Source organism: Natrix helvetica (assembly GCF_964273705.1).
Source record: "Natrix helvetica genome assembly, chromosome: 6".
Classification (NCBI taxonomy): domain Eukaryota; kingdom Metazoa; phylum Chordata; class Lepidosauria; order Squamata; family Natricidae; genus Natrix; species Natrix helvetica.
Window position 1 is genome coordinate 66,885,964 of NC_138553.1, and position 21,609 is coordinate 66,907,572.

Consider the following 21,609-nt stretch of genomic DNA (forward strand, 5'->3'; position numbering starts at 1 on the left):
AGAGGGAGAAGCCAAGACCCCCCCCTCCCCGGCGCGCGCTCCGTGCCTTTTTCTTTTTTTTAACCCGGAGATTTCTAGTCGCGGCTACCGACTTTCCACGGAGGCGTCGGGCACTAGAGGGCGGCCGGAGAGCTTTCCCTCTTTCCCGAGCTGCTAGCTCGCCTTTGTTATTTCTTACCCCCCCCTCCGCCTCCCCCCCCTCTCCCCGGCCTGGTCCCTCCATTTCCTGTCTGGCTTTGTGCGGGCGACGGATATGGGCAGCAGCCTCTTCAGGTGTGTCTGCTACGGGCTGTTTTCCCCCTTTCCCGCGGCGGGGCTGGCAGGAGGGCGCGAGCAGAGGCGGGCGCTCCGGCGCATCATGTGACGAGCTCCCCGCTCTCCCTGGCGGCGTGCCTCATTCCCGCCCGCCTTGCCTTTCCTCCCCCCCCCCCTCTTCTTTCGCGGAAGGCGCCGCTTTCGGTCCGACTTGTTTGGAGGCGGCTGTGTGGCTTCCAGCGACGGCAGCCGGCGAGGTGGCTGCCTCCTCCCAGCATGGGCAGCCCGTTGAGCGCGGCGACTCCTGCCGGTCTTTGGAGCTGCCTCCGGGAGCTGCTCGGTTGAGGCGCAGCCGGTCGGGAGAGCGCGGCTCCAGTGCCGGGCGGCGGCGCCTGCAAACCGAAAAGAGAGCCGCCGCGCACACAAAGGCGCGCCCGGCTCCTCCTCAAGCCTTCCAACTTGGGTAAGTTTTCCTCCCCTCCTCCGTTCTCGGTCCTCTCCTTTTGACAAAAGGGTGGCTCCACCTGTTGAAAGCCTCGAAAACCCCTCCCGGGATTCCTGATTTGCTGATCCCGCCGAGCAAACAAACAACCAACCCAGCCTCTCTCGGCAGCTCTCGGCTCACCGCTTTCCATTCCGAGGACGCCTTCAAGTCGGTGCCCCCCGCGCTCGTCGGTTTCGCTGGAAGGAAGTTCGGGGCTTCGGGACCGCTGGGAGGCAGGCAGGAAAAGGGTAAAGCGGACTCGATTTCTCTTTCCCCCCCCACCTCCGCCCCGGTGGTGTTTCAGTAGAGCGACCGCCGCTCCTTTCCCCCTGCTTTTTTCTTGAAATAATAAGCGGCCGTCCTTCCATGTTTGAACAGCAGATGGTTTCCATTAAGGGCAAAGTCCTGGCTTTCGCCGCCGAACTCTGTGGCTGGCGGTGCTGTGGGATTCCGCTCGTTGGAAGCATCAGGTTTAGTTACATGTGAAACTTTCTCAAGATCTGCGGTGTGGACGCGATCTCTCCCTCCCCCCTCCCCCTTTCCCATTGCGCTTGTCACCATTCAGTCCTTAGGGAGAGAGAGAGAGAGAGGAAGAAGGGGTTGGGTTGAGGGGATTGGGGATGGCAAGAAGTTTTTCGGTTCCTTTTCAGAACTGTGGAAGAAAGGGTGTGTTTTTTTCCTTCTTCTTTCTTCTCCCTCCTGGAGTTTGTGTCTGTGTGATTACTTTCAGAATACCAAGCTGATTTTATCATGCCTTTGCGATCCGCCCGAGTTATAGAATTACACAAACCCCTTTTCACCCGACTCCCATTCATTCCTGCTGGTGGGAGTCATCGGTTTGAGCGGCGTTTCAGCCTATTTGGACTCGAGATCTCTGTTTTGATACACTCTGAGATTGAAGGCAGGTTGTGGGGGGGCGAGGGGGTGTTGGCGTTTGGGGTGGGGGAAGGCGAAGGTTTAAAAGGAGCTCGTAAAGCGCTTCTCTTATTTTGCTGAAGGGAACTGGGCTCTGTACTCCTCGTTTGTGACTCACTCTCACTGGGTTTATTTGCTTTGGAACTGGGTAGTTTTGTCTTTGGGGGTTTTTTGCTCTGCAGTTCGCTCTCCTAGTGACTCTTTCCAGGCATGAGATTGTGACACCTGCAGTTTGTATGGGAAGGTATTTCACTGGCTTGTCAGTTTAATTAGCCAATAAAGGGGAGATAACCCACCTCTGGCTAGGGTACACATACTACAAAATCAATCTCTGTGCTTACTTTGAATATTTTATGCCCACACCAAAGATAGCATGTTAATAACCCAGTTGTGGAATTTAAAATTGGCAGTTTAACCCCCTATCCTTTAAGTTCCACTCATTCTGCCTGAAATTCAGCTGTGTAGGTGGCCTAGAAATTTAGATCCCCCCAGTTGCTTTGCCAAAAAATGAAAGACAGTTACTCTCTTCTAACTTATTCTCCCCTGATTTATCTGGCTAGAATGCAGTTTCTGTAGTATCCCTTCCCACAATTCAGCATATCAGGACATTTTTTGTGGAGAAAATTGCTGTTTCTTTTACTCCTTTTTTTGCAGCTATACAGGTATTACAAAAAACCAGCAATCTTGTCATGGTGTAGGTAGTTGCACTTTGGACAGGCTTACTCAGAAGCATACCTTGTTGAACTTCACATGCGGAACTCCCAAGAAGCTATGACAGGCATGTAAAGGATGAACTAGTTTCGTTTTCCCCACCCTTTGTGTTTAGATATTTTCATGTTTTAATTTTGAAAGAACCTTCCTCTTCCTGGTGAATTTTGGATTTATTCCTAACACAGAATCTACACAGTAGCATCCTTCCAGATGGTGGTTGCCAAAAAGTGATCAGTGGGTTAGAATCTAATTGCTTCTCACATGCTGGGCTTCTAGATCATGACATAGCAAGGTTAAAAATACAATTTAGTGCATAATTGAAAATAGCACTAGCACAACAATTCCACCATAAAAAGAAGAAGGAAAGGCTCTGATTTTGAAGAGAGAAAAGATGAGACAAGTGGCTGAGAAACTAGGAATGAAGAGATTACAGAGGTTCTCCTTTGAGGTACAAGCTTTTGTGATGAGGGTAAAACCTAGGGATGTGAATGCTGAAACAATCACTGGTTATATGTTGGGTCTAGACTTAGTCATCTTGAACTTTTTCCAGGGCCTTTTTGTAAATCTGACAGACATAGGGCTCTATGTCCATTTCAATACCCCCCCTTGCTTTGCAGCATCCAATATTGTGCATGTGTTTATTTTAGTTTAACATTTTGTCCACTGAAGAAGTAGCTCAGTAAATGAGAGTGTGTGGGAAAGAAGACTTTCCCTGCAAGAAAGAAGACTGCAATACAGTTCTTATCACTGTTTCAAAATATTTGTGTTGATGCCTTGATTGAAACATGTTGCTACGTCTCCAGTTTCAAATGGAATATTTTCATCAGGACCCACCCTGTGTTTGACATTAAAGCATTTGTTGCCATTCTGCCCCCCCCCCGCCCCCTTAGAATACTTTGAATTGACCCTATAGTTGAGCAATGTTTAATGCTATTCTGGAAAGTTCTTTGCACTACTTCCCATTGCAGAATTCTAGACAGATATGTAGAAACTATAGGATACATTTGTGGTTGATAAAATGTTACCATTTGAACATCAGTTACTTTTTTATTACAGTATTTCACTATCTAGCATGTAGACTTAATGATAAGTAAAATAGATGGTTTGTTTAAGGATCTTGCCTGCTGTTCTCTCTACCTATTAAATAATTATTTTCTGGTGAAATCATACAATAGAGATAGACAAGCTAGGTTCACACTGGTATTTTTTCTTGTTTCTGGGTTAACACATTGCTATTGTGGTTTGTAAACCTTGTTTTGCTGATATGTGCATCCTGTCAATAAAGTAATACATTCAGAAATATATAATTATAGAAATCTTGCTTTAATGTCATACATGTACAAGGATATAGGTTAGGAATATGGATATAATAATTCCTTGCAAGGTATAAGAAAATTATTGAAGTTGTCTTTGATGTTTTGCTGATGCACAGGAATTATGTCAAATTAAAAAGTGATTGACTTTATGAAGAGTTTCTTTAATCACTTTCATAATTTCAAGACTACACAACAAATGCTGGTTGGGTTTGATTCTCTCTCTACATCTCTCCAGCTTTGCTTCCCTTCCTGCAGCCTCTGCTCAGAGCTCATTTGGGATTGCTGCCTAAATATTAAACTGGTAGATCTCTTGCTAATTAATTTGGGGCCCAATCCACTAGGATTTTAATTAAGTTGCACTTAAAGTAATCAAGACAGACAATGATTATTGTTATCTTGCCCAAATACACCTCATTTTTACAGATATGATATATTTATTATTTAGATTGGTTTTTTTTTAAAATGTATCGTAAAGGTAAAGGTTCCCCTTGCACATATGTGTTAGTCATTTCTGACTCTAGGGGGCGGTGCTCATCTCCGTTTCAAAGCCGAAGAGCCTGGGCTGTCTGAAGATGTCTCCGTGGTCATGTGGACAGCATGACTAAATGCCGAAGGCGCATGGAATGCTGTTACCTTCCCACCAAAGGTGGTCCCTATTTTTGTACTTGCATCTTTACATGCTTTCGAACTGCTAGGTTGGCAGAAGCTGGGACAAGTAATGGGAGCTCACTCGGTTATGAAGCACTAGGGATTCGAACCGCCGACCTTTCTGATCAACAAACTCAGCATCTTAGCTACTGAGCCACCACATAATGTATCTTACTATTCCCCAAAGAACATAGAAATTTCAACAATAATATAAAACAAAGAATAAATGTAAAATATATATATCTACCTATATCTTCAAATAGACATCATGATAACTGAAAAACATTTTGGCCTATTGAGTTCCATTCAGGATACATTGAGAGGATAGTCAGAAGGTGATTCTTAACACATTGGTTTTTCAGTTCATTATATTTATTTATCAGTTTATTTTATTTATTAAATTTCTAGAAATACATGAATAAAGGCATAGATTAAAATAGAATTAAAATATTAGAACTTCCAAATAAAGATCAAGATACCAAATTCAAAAGACTAGGTGTTAACAAGGAGTGGGACATTCTCAGTCCACCCGCCATCCCCAGGGCTGCCATACTTTTAGACTGCCATGCTAATTGGAAAAAACAGATCTTAACACTCTTCTGGAAAACTGAGTTGGGGTTCCAGGGATGATAGGATATTTCATAGGGTTGGAGGAGCAATTGAGAATGTTCTCCTCCTAGATCCTTCTGGCCAAAATTCTTTGGCTGATAGGAAACACAGCTTGTCTAGCTGGGACATATCAATGTACTTGGGACAAGACTGTTCCTCTGGCATCCTGGTCCCATGCCATGAAGGAGTTTAAATGTCCAACACCTTGAATTGGATCCAGAGGCAAACTGGTACCCATAGCAGCTTGTGTAGCTTGTGTTATATGCAACATCCTAGGGGCATCCAAAACTGCTAACACTGTTGCGCCAGTTTCAGCTTCCAGATACTCTTCAAAGATAGACCCAAACGTAGAGCACATTGCAGTAGTCCATCCCAGAGATGATCAGGGTATGATTCACTGAGAGGAGAGCTTCTTGATTCTGAGAAAGGATGTAACTGGCACGGAACCCAAAATGCAGTAAAGGCTCTTCCAATCACAACTGCCATACGTACCCCGAGCAAGAGTCATGAGCTGACTACTCATAGCCACTCTATCTGAGCAAGGTTCAGATAAAGCTTGTTATCTCTCATCCAGTCCTCCTCAGCCTCAGGGCACTGAGAAAGGATATCCATCGCATCACTTACTTTTTCCTTTAGTTTTAAAGGAAGCTGAAATGAAATAAAATAAATATGTATTAATACAGATCAAGCAGAAAGGGAAAGAAAGGATTCCAGTTGGCCAATACAAGCCTACAATCAGGCAACAGCACTTTATACACAATTTACATTGTTGATTTTGTTAAAGTTTCCATTTAAGCATTTTGCAAGAATTCTAGCACTTTATCACTTGTTTATTATTGTTGTTGTTAGTTGCAAAGTCATGTCCAACCCATCACGACCCCGTGGACAATGTTCCTCCAGGCCTTCCTGTCCTCTACCATCCCCCGGAGTTCATTTAAGCTCACGGCTCCTGCTTCGGTGACTCTAGCCAGCCACCTCATACTCTGCCGTCCCCTTCTTTTGCTCTCAATCTTTCACAGCATTAGGCTATTCTTCAGTGAGTTCTTCCTTCTCACTTGTTTGGTCCTACTTAAATTGGGATTTTCATTTTGTTCCGTAAGAGAGATTTTATTCGTATTGAGAATGACATGGCTTGTGTCTGCAAAGTCTTCATTTGTGCATTCTTTTTTGTATTTCTGCCTATTTGATTATAGTGGAAGAATGGATTTGTTGTCATTACAAACTTTGCTAGTCCTTGCCTCAAGGTTCTATTTTTAGCCTTCAGTCATTTTAACACTTTCCTAGGAATAGTCTCCATTAAACTTCTCCGGGTTTTCTTCTTGGTAGACCTCTACTGTAAAAAATTAAAAAAATCTTGTGATCATTTTTATGCCTCATATTTTGCAGCAGAATAGAATATCCAAGTACAATGCAAACTGTTTTTATATAACCACATTTTTTTAAAAAAATAAACAATTCTTTGTTGTATGGCAAATTAACGAATTTAGCTCTTCACTCTTCACACAGAGTCTCAACAAAGTTATACCAGATCACTACCAGTTGCTAGTAGTTTAGACACAAGACAATTAAGGACTTGCTGGCTTCAAGCTTATAAAGGTACAGTATTTCGATGTCCATGTTAAATTAAAATTTGAAGGAAGGAAAGACTTGCTGCTGCCATTAATTGAGATCCAAAAATATTTTCTGATCTAATTGTGGTTATTAAGAGCTCTAGTAATAAATACAAACTATTAACCTTTGTATTACTGATATCTATTAAAGATCAGTGCAAGGATTGGAATAATATGTATCATATGCAAATCTAACACATCAGGTTAAGAGCAATAGCAATAGCACTTAGACTAATATACCACTTCACGGTGCTTTTACAGCCCTCTCTAAGCGGTTTACAGAGTCAGCCTCTTGCCCCCAACAATCTGGGTCCTCATAATAATCTGGGCAGTATTTTTACTTACTTTTTAAAAAATATACCCTTGCAATTAATGTACTTTGATTGTGTCCAATTTCTATCATGTAAACTCTGGCATCCTGCAATAACAGTATACTTTTCTTTTTTCTTCTTAAAATTCATCTACAAAATATTTTTTAAATCTTTACAGCTTTCATTTTCTTTTTGCTGAAATGTCTTTTTTAACCCTTTTTGCAAGAACAATATGTGTTTACGTACTCACACCCACACACACGTAAGAGGAACAGAAGTGATTCATTCATAAAGATAAGAAACACTGTTCTTTCTCATTGCAACTCACTGAGGTGTTTTCATAGATCCCCGGAAAAGTTTTCCTGAAATTCTTGGTTAGCTGTAGTTGTAGAGAGTGTAGTTGCTTGGTTGTATAGCATCAGTTTTTGATATTGTTTATTCAATAAGCTTGATGTCCAATAATTGTTAGATCAAAATTTTAAAATAGATCATTCAGCGTTTTAGCTGGATTCGCAACATTGCTAGGAAGTTCATTCCACATAGAGTTAGTTTGTAATGCATGGAATTCTGAAAAGGAGGATCGAGCTAATTTTTTATAAAATCTGGGCATAGAATTTTGTCTGCACTGTTTACCCTTTATCTTTACAATAACTGGGGTTAAAATTGCAAATCAAGTTAGAGGTTATGTTCATCAGATGGGGGATGACAGATCCTTACCTAGAATGGCCACGGCCATTGGTTATGCCCTTCCACAATTTGATTCTTTTTCAAAATTAGGTAGAAAAGCTAATTTTAGGACAGTTGGTTTTAATGATCTCATCAAATCTACAAACTATAAACTTCTGTTACTGTGCCTTCCTAAAGATCTTAGTGTTTGAGCCAATCTCAGTCTATCTAACGATAATGTTTTTGAACAAACTTTAACAGAGTTTTAACTTTAACTTTATGGTTTTGAAATACATTTGAACATAAATTTCTGTAACCCATGATTACTCTGTTGAAACGTATTTGCAGCCCGCTCTCTTAGAAGTAAAGTTAAGAAAATGTGTGCCTTTTAGTTTGAAAAAGTAAAATTGTGCAGGAGGATGAATTGGTGACATAAAGCAAAATAGGTATAACTGAATGATGGATAATTCATCAAAGCACTTTGTATATGAGAGTTTTCATGATTATTATAACATTTTAATTTTTCTTTAACTTCTCTCTTATCTGTAATAACAGAAATAGCAGCTACATGGGTAGTAATACATAAAGCAATAATAATAATAAATAAACATTGCAGGCTTTTAAAGCACTGCCAAAATGCTGTAGCAATGTGGCCAAATATAATATTCTTAATAGCAGTGTCATAAGATGAATAGATATTTTTCTTCTAGTTGTGCTTTCATTCTTCAAACAGAATAAAGCTCTATAGATGAATGTCCACTGCAGGATAATGCAGTTATCATATTTAAGTCCTGATCATAATAATTTTTATTAACCACAGAAAGGTTGCCTGTAGAACAAATACTTTTGGATGATTCATACACAGAATATGCAGAGAAAAGCAAAATGAAGCGAAGAAATACTTGCAGTGCACTTCCTTTGCCAGTTGTAACATTTCTGAAACCACTGAAGTGATGGAATTTATGCTGTTTACTTAGACCCAAAATAAGTTTTCTCTCTACATGACACTTTTGATTTCAGTGTTCCAAGATTTTCATACTCTGCACATGTTTAAAGTGAAATGCATAAGCTGAAGCCAGAGATCATGTTATCCTTGAATATCTTAGATATGGCCCCAGAGACCTTTTATTAAATTGTAATTTTGAATGAGACAAAACAGAAAAAGCATTCAATGAATAATTAAAAAGTGTGTTGTTAATATTCATAATTAAATTAAGCTTAATTGTATATGTATAATCATACAGATGGAAGGGATCTTATAGGATATCTCATCCAATCCCATGCTCATGTTAGCATTCATTACATTAAAAAATCTGAGTGTTTCCTTTTTTTGGTTTGTCAGTTGAGTAATACTTTTCCCAAAATCCTGAAAGAAAAGCTTTCTTTCTATTTGCTGTACCTTTAAGGAAAAGGTAGAAATACAGTAGTTCTACATCGGGAGTGTCAAACTGGTGGCCACGCCCACTCCAGCTCCACAAAGGTAAAAATGTTGCAAAATGTCACGTGACAGCAATGTGACACAACAAGTTTGATACCCATGTTCTACATCATGTACCTAGTCGGTAAATGGAAAACGATCTCTTCTTGGTCAAGCTTCCATCCATCCATCCTTTCCCTCCCTCCCTCCCTCCCTCCCTCCCTCCCTCCCTCCCTTCCTTCCTTCCTTCCTTCCTTCTCCAAAGAACTATTTCTTTTTTTCTATATCCCTTTTCTTTTAATTCAGAAGGAAGCTGAGAAAGAAACTGCTTTCTTCTTTTCCAGGCTAGTAATAATGTTCCAGTTCTATTGAGTAAGGTGATTCTTTCTGTTGTGGCCCATCAGTGGCCAGCGAAACTGGTGGGCCACAACAGACAGTGAGGAGTTTGGGGAGGAACATGGGCCAGTCCTGGACTCCTGGGAAGGCTCTGATGAGGGCTCTGTGTTGGAGGCAGAGATGGGGCCAGGGCCGTCCGACAGTTATCAGCTGCCTTCAGAGTTGGAGATCAGTGGGGCAGAACAGCTGGAGCCTGTTCCTGATGTGTGCATGCGCAGAGCTGCCAGGAGAATGGAACAGCTAAGGAACAAGGGCCGACTTGGAAGTAAAGGCACAGGTGGATGGTGAATGGCCCCTCCCACAGGAATAAAGAGAAGCAAAAGGGGAGGAGAGTTTGTAGGAGACAATTAGTTCAATCACTAGGTGAGGATATGTTGCTGACTTCTTGCCAAATAATTGCTGCCACAGCTTGGCGTTTGGAAGATATTGGCCTAGCAACTCTGCAAGCCTCATAAAGGTCTGTAGTTGTGAAATCTCATGAAAGACTGTTTGCCAGGACTTTGCTGGAGAGGAATTCTTTAACCTAAATAAAATAAGTTTTATCCGGACAAGGAGTCTGCTTCATGATCTTGGGAAGCTTAGTTCAGAACACTTTCTCTCCTCTTGACCAGAATCTTCTTTTCCACTTTCTTTCCAAAAACACGACCTGCTGTTTCTTCCATTCTCAAATTAAGCTATGCCCCTGCTCTCCTTTAGTATAAATATGTATGAATGCTATATCTTTAAACTTTCTGCCCTTTTCAGTCTGGTGAGAAGCTTGATGCTCTTATCTTTCTTTCATTTAACTAATGTTCTAAAGTCCCTACAGACTACTATTCTTTTTAAATAGCTGTGTCAGCCTTTCATTTGTTAACTGCTTAAGGTATCTGTCTTTGTAAACTATTAACTGTAACTATTGAGGGCAAAGTAATTATTTGCTCATATGCGATTGCTTCTGTGTCATTAGCATCAGATATTATCTTATAGAATCATTGATTAGAAAGTACCTTAGAGGTTATCTAGTCAAACTTCTGCCTCAAGGCATAGTCCACTAGAATAGATTTCACAGGTGATAATCAGCTACTTCTATGAAGTAGCAGAACTGGCTACTTCCTAGAACAGCTTGTTCCATCTTCTCACATTCTTAAAGTCAACAAGTTACACTTGATGTATCGCTTGAATCTACTTCCTTGTGATTTCAACTATTGGGTTTGCTTTTGTCAATAAACTCCTGGAAATTATCACTGCTATCAATGACTGGTAATCTTCTTACCACTAAATGAGGATCATTGCTTGCTTCTACCCAATGCATATACTACATTCTATTAGGACAGCCACCTGCATTTATTTGTTCCTATTAAGTGGGTTGTTCAGAAATAAAAAAAAAAATCAGTTCAGGACTGGTCTTTTGTATGTTTTTTAAACCTCAAAATTTTGCAAAAATCAGTTGTTATGGTCTCTCCTTGAAATTTAGGTAGTGGTTATAACTGCTAGCGCTTTCCTGGATTAGAAAGAGAAGTGGATCTACTGAAGAGAAAATAAAAAAATTTCCTAACGTCCTCTTGAATCAAGTGAACTAGAACTAAATTATGTTTCTTATAACTGATCTTTTAAAAGACGGGTTTAGATCACGGGTGTCAAACCCGATTGTGTCACAGGCCAGATTGTGACGTATCACAATGTTTTTTTTTATGGAGCCAGGATGGGTGTGGCCTGCGCGGTGCGCCAGTTTGACAGGCCTGGACCATTAGATGAAGCAGGAAAAGCTTGGTAGGAGAAAACTGGAGATGCAGAGAGATGAACTGACAGGATTTTTATCTCCTTTGCAGCCTCTTCTCTTTTTTAAAAAAAAAAGGTTTTTGCTTTCTAAAGTACGATTCCATGCCTTCTTTCTCTGGGGCATGGGTGTCAATTTTATTGAGGACCACATGAGGGTTGTGTTTGACCTCAGGCAGGGGCAGGGTGGGTGTGGCCAGGATGGGCATGGCCAGCATGACATCACTCATGTTGGGAGGGGGGAGTCTGTGGTGGCTCGAGCAGTCTGCCAGTGAAAATGGGCTCCCAAGCTCCCTCTTTTCACTGGCAGGCTCCCAGGCTGCAACAGCCTCCTGTCAGTGAAAACAGAGGTCCGTTTTTGATGGCACTGGCATCAGGAACCAGTCCGCTGTTTCCGGGATAGCCCTGTTGGCCAGATCTAACCTTCGGGCTTGAGTTTGACACCCCTGCCATAGGGCAAAGAACCTGTAATATCTTGTTTTTTTCTGACTTTCTAGAGGTCTGATGGTAAATGTATCAGTAACGTTTTCTCCTGAATCCTTTTGGTTACCTAATAATATGTTCTGTACAGTAGCCTATGGTTCCACTTGCACTGAATTCCATTAAAATTAAGCAAAGCTGACACAGAGGTTCAAACATTAACATTGTTTCAGTGAGCTTTTTTTATAATCATGGCATTTGTGGATTAAGAAAACCTGTCACATGCTTTTCAGAGTCTTTGGGTGAGGGTGCTACTCCATGCTCCCACAACTTATCTTTTTTTCCTTTTTTCCTTATGTGGATGATCATATTTTAGAACAAAATGCTTTCGATCACTGTCAACAAGTACCTCTATCTTTAAGAAAGATGATGGGTGGCTGATAAGTATTGCAGAAGGTGAAGAGGGTTCTACAAACCGAGGTCTCCATTGTAGTTTGTCAGTTTCTTACTGGGCACTAAAGCAGGGGGTCAGCAACCTGTGGCTCTTTCATCCCTCTGCTGCGGCTCCCTGTTGCTGGTCAGCACCACAATTTTGGAAGGAGCTTCAGGTTGGGTGGGGGGGAAACACAGTGCGCCAGGAGGAGACTCTACGGCAGGGGTGTCCAAACTTGGGAACTTTAAGACTTGTGGACTTCAACTCCCAGAATTCCCCAGCCACCGTGCTAGGAGGAACTGGACACCGTACTCTATGGTGGGCTAACTGGACTTCCGGTTGGCTCCAGAATTGAATGGGGGGCTTCCAGTTAGGACCTTTGTGGCTCTTTGAGTGTTTAAGGTTGCCGACCCTGCACTAAAGAAACATTCCTATCCTGGTCAGGATTTTGCCTGTCTCTACTTTAGGAAAATCATTCAACATGCTTTTCAATCTGCTCAATATTTATACACTGTGGAAAGCTTAGTAAAATCCAATAGGTATTATCAAAGAGTATTATACAAAGTCCATTGTTGTACTAACTTGGAATTTCCAGAAATGAATAAATCAGTTTAGATTATCTTGAAATCAATACTGCATGTTTTAAGAATTCAGAATTTGTTCTTAACTGCCTTGCTGTATACTCTTGGGAGGAATTGCTTCCCTGGTCTGAATTAAAAATCTATCTCTTGAACAACAAAAATTTCCTTTTTTGCTAATAATCTCTAAAGCAGGAGTGGCTAGTAGTATGAGGTTAGAGCTCACATTAATGACATTTGATGGAATAAAGTCCATAGAATGAGTCACTTGTATGTTGGAAGCATCAAGATTTTCTTCTGCTTTCCACCTTTTGTGAGCTGAGCAATAATTTTTTTTTTATAATTTTAGAAGTTTGGTTTAAATTTGTTTTAAGCCTATTTCAGAACATATTTGTGTTTTCTGCTTTGAAATGATGGAACCTATTCAGCCAAGTTTAGCAGACCTGGATGATGGGATGGGCGGAGGATTCAGCTCCAACCTGCAAAGTTAGAAGCAGGACTGTTTGTCTTATTCCAGGATGTAAAAACATTCTAAAGCTCTTTTAAACAGGTGTGACTTCTCTATTTTTGTTTTCTTGCTACAGTGCTGCAGAAATATTTTTTTAGAATCTGCTTTCCTTTTGGAGTTTCCCAAAGGGAAGCAGGTTATAAGACAAAAATAAAAATGCTTTGGCTTTTTTATTTCTTTAGGACATTAGGAACAAAACTAATGTATCATGGCTTTTTATTTCTTTAAGAAAATTTATAGCTCACATTTTGACAAAGTTTGCAAAGCTGCCAACAGTCTATATACATTTTTTTTAAAAAATGCATCCGTCATTACATTATTAAATACATAAAAATATACATTAATATGGAGAAGAGATTAATGCTGGGAAAGATTGAAGGCAAAAGAAGAAGGGGATGACAGAGAATGAGGTGGCTGGATGGAGTCACTGAAGCAGTTGGTGTGAGCTTAAATGCACTCCGGGGGATGGTGGAGGACAGGAAGGCCTGGAGGAACATTGTCCATGGAGTCGCAATGGAACGGACACAACTTCACAACTAACAACCACAATACATTTATAACAATGTCATAGTCTCACATTCCATTGTAGAGATAAATATTATTGAAAATGAACAATATAATGTACTAAGATAAATTATTGAAGAAAATGCCAGACAAGGCACTTTGGGAGAGTTGTTTTAAAGTCAAGTGCCATCAGAGACACCTCCCTGTCCTTTTCTTTATATTAGATTTCAGGGGAAGTATAAAGTATAAGATTTTTGACCCTCTGAAAGTCTAGCTAGATAATATGTGAAGAAAAAAAAACAATACGAATGTTTTTGAAGCCTTAAAGACGTTTTTGAAATTAAAGTAAACATTCTTTTGCCTGGAAACCCCTCAGAAGTCAGTGCAGTTGAATAATGTATTTAAAATAGCTTGTATTAAAAGTGTTACAGCTGTGATCCAAGCTTACTAAAATGTTTGGACCATTTTGAGGAGAAGAAACATATATAATGTATTTGAGTACTAACTTAAATAGAGGAAATGTTGATCTCTAAAGGAAGCGTTGAAACATGAATTGAAAGCTAAGATTTACCTTGGATGGATTCAACCAGGTATTAAATAAAATGGACCAATTTACCCTTGGTTACTTTAATCAGCCCAAAGATTCTATTCACATATTTTAGGGAAACACTTTGAAATGACACAAGCTTTTGTAATAAACACATTGGAGATGTCCAGAGTTGCATTTTCTACGCAGGACAAACTTCTCAGGATTGTCTCTTTCTTACAGTTAAAATACTTCCATGTTGGTATTTGTGCCAATTCAGTTGGATTAATTTTAACATCATCATAAATCCAGGAATCATAGAATTGTTGGATTGTGAGAAGTTTTTTTGATTGAAACAGATGGCTGGGGTATTGCAGCCAAGACATTCTCAAGTTGTTCTTGTCTTTTACTTGCTTTTTCACTTCCAGGTTTCTTGGATTCATTCCAGGCTATGACTCTTAGTCTCATGGAATTTCTTACAAAATATATTTTTATAAAAGAATGGGTTCTATTTTTAATTTTGTTCTCTAAGCAAGATTAAAATGAGACACCCTATAACAAGAGTTTGATTAATTTAGGTGAGAACTGATTGTGTCAGATTCTGATAAATGTTAAACTTGAGTGGTTGCATAAAACTATTTGGGAGAGCAAAATAGTGAACAGTAAAACATGTATGGAAAAATAAGTGAAATAGGTTTTCAAAAGGGTCTGTGGAATAATGCGTAAGCCACCAATTTATTAATGAATTGATTAATGTTCTAGGGGCGCGGTGGCTCAGTGGCTAAGACAATGAGCTTGTTGATCAGAAAGTTTGGCGGTTTGAATCCCTAGCACCATGTAATGGATTGAGCTCCCATTATTTGTCTCAGCTTCTGCCAACCTAGCAGTTCAAAACCATGTAAAAAATGCAAGTAGAAAAATAGTGACGGTAACAGTGGGAAGGTGCGCATTTGACGTTTAGTCATGCTGGCCACATGACCCCAAAGACATCTTCAGACAGTGCTGGCTCTTTGGCTTTGAAACAGAGATGAGCACCGCCCCCTAGAGTTGGGAATGACTAGCACATATGTGCGAGGGGAACCTTTACAGGGGTTGATGAAGGTTCTGGGAAATCACATCCATAATTTCTATTTTGGAAAATACCAGTTGGGCATTATTTGAGGTGAAGTCCAACCAATGAAGCAAAATGAGATTCCAAATTGCTGCTCTAGGAAGTAGCATTGTGAGGAGGGGGAGCTTACAGTTCATTAAATATGCTACAAACAGCAATCAGTGAGTTTCCTTGTTTTTGGTCATTGATACAGTATATTGTTATTAAAACTCATAGTGTAAAATGTAGAATCAGAAAAATATTACATCTAGTAGGATTCCATTTGTTTTATTCTTTTGTAGACATAGTGCATATTATCTTGTTGTAAGTGCAGAATATCTGCATGCATAATGTTTGTATTTGCATAAAATATGCTATAAGTGCAGAACAATTTCATTAGAACAGGGCACTAGGAGGAGTGTTATATAGTAATGTTGATTTAACATAATAATGTTAAATAAAATCCACTCTGGGGGCTCGTAGTCACATTATGTTTGGGCTTAGGTTAGGCTGGTATAGAATACATAGCCAGTGGGGTAAGCTCTTAAATCAATATAATGAAAGAGAAAAGTAGACAGTAGTAGTCAGGCATTGATTTTATTTATGCCAACAGTTTCTGCATGGCTTCTCCTTGGTAGTTAAGGTTAGAGGCAAAGTGTCTATCCCACTGAGTATAAATGGCCGAACAAATTTTGTAAAACTGTGAATTTATTAGAATAACCTTGCAGTATTTTAAAAATCAAGAATTCAGATACTAGCAGCATGGATGTTTTTCTTCCCCAGAAGAGGTGTGAAGACATATTTGAAAAGTTCCTGAAAAATAGTAATTCACACTTTATTTTTCCCCCCCAATATGCAGATAGTGAAATACTTGCATCTTATCATTTGGGGTGAGATGCAAGTAGAGGGATCAAACTTTATTTACAAAATATGGTGTTAGGATTGAAGTTGGTAAGTGAGAGTCCTTACTACAGAGAAACATGTTTTGTAAACAAGGAACAGATGCGGGGAAACCTTGAAGGCTAGAAATAATCAGCAAGAGTGTTATTGAAATGATGAAAGAAGGCCCAAGATTTAAACTAGAGGATTCCATATAGCTGTTAGACTCAGAACTTCTTCATATGTGCAGCTTATAATTCCCTGCAGTAATTCCAGATGTCTACCATTTCTTTGATTGATTGGGAATGTGGACTATGGGAAGAGCAACAAAGATGATTAGGGGACTGGAGACTAAAACATATGAAGAACGGTTGCAGGAACTGGGTATGTTTAGCTTAAGAGAAAGAAGGAATAGGGGAGACATGATAGCATTGTTCCAATATCTCAGGGGTTGCCACAAAGAAGAGGGAGTCAAACTATTCTCCAAGGCACCTGAGGGCAGAACAAGAAGCAATGGGTGGAAACTAATCAAGGAGAGAAGCAACTTAGAACTGAGGAGAAACTTCCTGACAGTTAGAACAATTAATCAGTGGAACAGCTTGCCTCCAGAAGTTGTGAATGCCCCAACACTGGAAGTCTTTAAGAAGATGTTGGATAGCCATCTGTCTGAATAATAATAATAATAATATATTTATTTCTTAGCCGCACCCTCTCCCGAAGGACTCGGGGCGGCGTACAATGAAACATATGAAATAAATATGTGGACAAAACAAACATATAACAGAGACATATACCGAGACACACACAAGGAGGAGGTCGGCTGATAAATAAAAACAATTAAAATACAGTATTTAAAAACCCCTAGATAATTAAATATAATTAAAATACCCAGTTAAAAACCCGTCAGGAGCGATATGGTTAGATCAAAGTTGAGCCAGGCCAGCTGCTTGGAATAGGTGGGTCTTAAGCTTAATACGAAAGGATTAATACGAAATATGAAGTGGTATAGGGTTTCCTGCCTAGGCAGGGGGTTGGACTAGAAGACCTCCAAGGTCCCTTCCAACTCTACTATTGTATTATTGTATTATTGTATGGTAAGAATTTAATTTCATTGCTAGATATTGGTGGATCAACCCAAAGTCTTTTTTTCTTGAATATGTGTATCTAAAGGATTGTTTGTGTGTAGCTTACCATGGAATTCCAAAATGTGTTACAGCCTGTCAAGTGTGATTGATGTTCTTTGATGGCTGAGTGAACCTGAACTTTACAAGCATATTAAGCTAATAAAAACAATAGTATTATTTATTCTGTTTTCTACTCCCGCACATTCTACTCCTGTGGGAAGAAGAAATTATTTATTTTGTACAACGCGCAATGCTGGGAAAGACGGAAGAAAAGAGAAGAGGATGAGTAGCAGCAAGGTGGATGGATTCAAATACAGTAGCAATGAGTACGCAAAAAGCAGTTGAAAAGGGAGTGTGAAATTAGAATTGAATTTAAATGCCTAGTAAGAACGTGTTTTATGGAAGAATGGATTGTGACTTCCTGGAGTAGTCAAACCTACTTACCTTTGCAGGTCTTGGGTAAGAGCTGTGGTGGCACAGTGCTTAGAATGCAGTGTTGCAGGCTAATTCTGCTGGCTGCCAGCAGTTCGATTCTCACCAGCACAAGGTTGGCTCAGCCTTCCATCCTTCTGAGGTCAGTAAAAGGAGGCTCCAGATTGTTGGAAGCAATATGCTGACCCTGTAAACCACTTAGAGTGGACTGTAAAACCCTGTGAAGCGGTATTTTAAGTCTAAGTGCTTGTGCTTTCCTAACATAAAATACAAAAAAAAAAAACCTTCCAGAAATGTCATAGAATGACAGTGATCCTTCTGATCACTCAAATGATTGCAATTAATCCTGTAAGATGTTAGCTTTTGGGGGGTGATGGTTGTTCCGAACATTTTCACAAAATAATGCCTAGGAGTGGAAAAGGCACTGGAAATTGCAGTTTATTGTGACCAGTAGCCCTTCTTTTCTGAATCTCAGAAGCAGTTCGGTCTAGTGGTTAAGGCACTTAACAAGAAACCAAAGAACTCTTAACTACTAGTCCCACTTTAGGCATGAAAGCCAGCTGGGAGACTTTGGGGCCAGTCACTCTCTTCCTATCCAGCCTACAACACAGGATTGTTGTTGCAGGGAAAATAGGAGGAAAGCATAGTAGATATATCCCTTGAGTTATGAAGCAATAATGATGAGGTTAAAAATGCAATAAATATAATAATAAACTTCACCAAAATAGCCACATTGTGTATTTTATATACTTGGTAAAAGAAACAATAAAATATCTGCACAACTTACTGATGAAGATATAGTATTGCTCAAGATAACACCAGAAGGTCAGTGAATCCTTTTAACATGACTCAGCTATCTATAGCCAATCTTTCTTCTGTTTGATTTCATAATAACCTTTGCAATGGCCAGCACACACTTATTTTTCTGTTGGCTTGGAGCTGGGATAAAGATTCATGGTTCTCTGTCCGTCCCCCATCCCCCAAACTGCTATCTAATCAACTTTACAGAGTCCTGCATCCTGTGTTGTCTTTCTGGAACATAGATAAATTAAAGTAACCTATTGTAAGCTGCAGGATAGAATATTCAACAGTTGTAGCCTTGTGATTTTGATAAAGCTAGTACTTTAGAAGGGAGACTAATTCAGTTTATGGAAGAAAGCATTGTGTACTACTAATTTCACTGTGGATTACGTTCTGAGTTTGATGTTCCATTAAAATATTGATTGTAGTCAACTTAACTGCATATGTATGTTTTCTTTCAGTGCAGCATTCCTTTTTCAGTATTATTTTAATCCATGCATTTAAAATACATTGTTACGTTATTGTAAATTGCAACAGATACTCCCCCCTCCTCTAAAAACTGTTATTGAAACATAGTATTTCAGTTGCTCTAAAACTTTGTTGGTTAATTATAATTTTGGTATTTGTTCTGTGTGCGGCTGCTGTTCAGAAAATTATTCTCTGTAATAAATGTTAAATTTATTTTTCTCAGCTGAAGCAATTAGTCGCTGTCTTTTCAGGCCTGCAAGTGCATTTCAGGTGACTAAACAATTGCTAAATTGTTAGTGACCCATCCTGCACTAAAGTAGAGAATGAGATCATCTGGTCTCAGTTGCATACATAGCCCTGTAGTAACAATCTGAAAAAAAAGGAAGCAAGTTTGCTTTATTTTGTGTTTCGCATGAATACATATTGCATTTTTGTAGATTTTCTCAGGATATTTTAAAAGAGATGAATTGTTAAGACCTAACCGCATCAAAGCTATAGTGCACACTTATATACACATATGTACTTGCATACATACACACTGTAATGGTTAATTGAAAAAGGCTGCACAATCTGCAAAACCAAACAGGTCCCATTATGGCTTAATGTGAAATGTGGACTATTTTACTTAACTCTTGAAGTGTGCACAGAAGGCCACCTTGAATCTGATTTAAGTTCCTTCAACCAGACATAAAAGGTAAAAATCAAGATAGAGGTTCCCCTTGCTAGTCGTTCCCGACTCTAGACTTAATCAGATTTACTGTATATTAAATATGTAGCAGCCATTATTTAAAGCATAAAAGCAATAGTTTTCTTACCTTTTGAGTGGTGTGTGTGCGCGTGTGTAGGAAAATATGTGGGGAAACAGTTTAAAACTAATAAAGGTTAGTCTCAGCTACTGCTGCCACAAAAACACAACTGAAGCCACAAGCTGCTGAAGTTATAGAATTGTCTTAAAAGATTTAAGTTGCTTCTGTTCAGCAGCTAAGATCTTAAGCCCTTTTTAAAATAAACAATAACAACAACGCACAGATAGTGAAATGAAAAACAAAACCTGGAATGATTAAGGGACTATAAAAACAGTCTTGAAAGCGTTATCAACCAGTGTTCACAAATGTCTTTGAAATAGCATCATTTTTAGTCAGGTATAGAAAGTTGTTAGCAAAGCTTGGATCAACTCCATTTCTCTTCAGAGCACACCACAGGGTAGGCTTCCTGACAATCCAGTAGGTATTCTCTCTACCATAGAGAGAACCATAGCTGTACTTTGTGAGATAACTTTAGAGCACAGGGATAAATCTGTAGGAGTAAATGTTCCCTGTGACAGGAAGATAAAAGGAGATAAAAGGCATAAAAAAGTTGAATTTATAAGTGGACGCTGCTCCTATTAAGAGTAGGACTTTGTACTCCTGGTGATCTTCGCTCAGTAACTACACGAGCAGCCAATTTAATAGTATTACTCCCAGCACGGAATCACTTTTTTCACAATCTGCTAAATCTTCATTAATTCTGAGTTATCGAGGCTAATTAAACAAGTGGATTTCTAAGCTATTCATATCTAAACTTCTGAAGGGATGTGGTGGCTCAGTGGCTTAATGATACTGGAACTGCTGGCCACTCTGCACTGGTGGTTTGAGCCCAACTCAGTGTGATGGAGTGAGCTCTCCTCGCTCTACCCCTAGCTCCTGCCCACCCAGAAGTTTGAAAGCATTCAATATTGCAAGTAGATAAATTGATACTATTTCAGTGGGAAAAACCTAGTTTATGTTTGCGTGTGCCGAGAGTGGAGGCCGGCCAGGGGTCAGTTTCACATTGTGTTACCACTGGTTCGCCACCCATGTGCATGCTCACTTCCACGCATGTGCCCGGCCTTCCGCACATGCGCTTTGCTCTCTGTCGCGCCTTCCGCGCATGCATCTGGCCTCAAAAATGTGCCTAAATAGGAGGGCATAGAGCTGGGATGGGCGGATGGGCTATCAGATTTCCGCTACCAGTTCAGGCGAACCGGTCCAAACCAGCTGAATGCCACCTCTGAAGCTGGCGCTAGACCTGGCCAGATGCAAGGCATTGCAACACAAGGTGAGGTGAGACCGGTGGAGGAGCTTGGAAGAGCCAACAACACAAGCTCTGTTAGTCAGCTGGTGTAAGCTAGTTCACTCCCTGCAGTGCACCAAGGATAGGAGTGCAAGTGCCGAATAAAACAAACTAGCAATGTAGATGTCAGTACAGCAGTGTGTCTATCATGTGTAGATTTCCCTGACATTGTATGCCCTATGCTAAATAAATAAACCTCTGAGGTGAAACTTAAGAATGGAAGCATTTTAAAAAAATGATTCTAGTTTTAGAAACTGTACTTACAGAGCTGGACATGAAATCGTGGTTCCTTTCAGTGTTTTGAAGGATATCAAAGGTGAAGGATATAATATTCACAATATTATTCATAATATTCATCTAGAATAGTGTTGCCTTTTATCCCTTCCTAATACCTTTTGTGCTAATTAAAATGCAAACCAAATAAAAATTCTGTTTTGTGGGCTCATGCAATCAGATTATCAAATTCTGATCTCTGTGGCATTAGCAAGCAAAGAATTTTAGCAGTAAATGCTTGAGAATCACACATGGAATAGATGCGATCTAATTTCTGCAATTTGTCTACTTTTCTTCCTTCTTCCACGCTTTTCTTATAGTTATAATGTCTTTAATAGTCTGGATTTTATCAAATTGAATCCCGGACTAGAACCCTAAATGTCTTTTAA

General features: G+C 39.7%; 1 protein-coding gene across 3 annotated transcripts in view; it reads left to right on the plus strand.

Moving 5' to 3' along the window:
- Positions 1 to 240: 240 nt before the first annotated feature.
- Positions 241 to 21,609, plus strand: part of PLXNB2 (plexin B2) — a 362,925-nt gene continuing 341,556 nt past the window's right edge. For 2 of the 3 annotated variants that reach the window (XM_081958621.1, XM_081958619.1), the window contains exon 1: positions 754 to 987. The gene's annotated coding sequence lies outside the window, so the exon portion shown is untranslated. Of the gene's footprint in view, positions 719 to 753; positions 988 to 21,609 lie in introns of those variants that run through there. The other variant, XM_081958620.1, reaches the window with a different exon arrangement.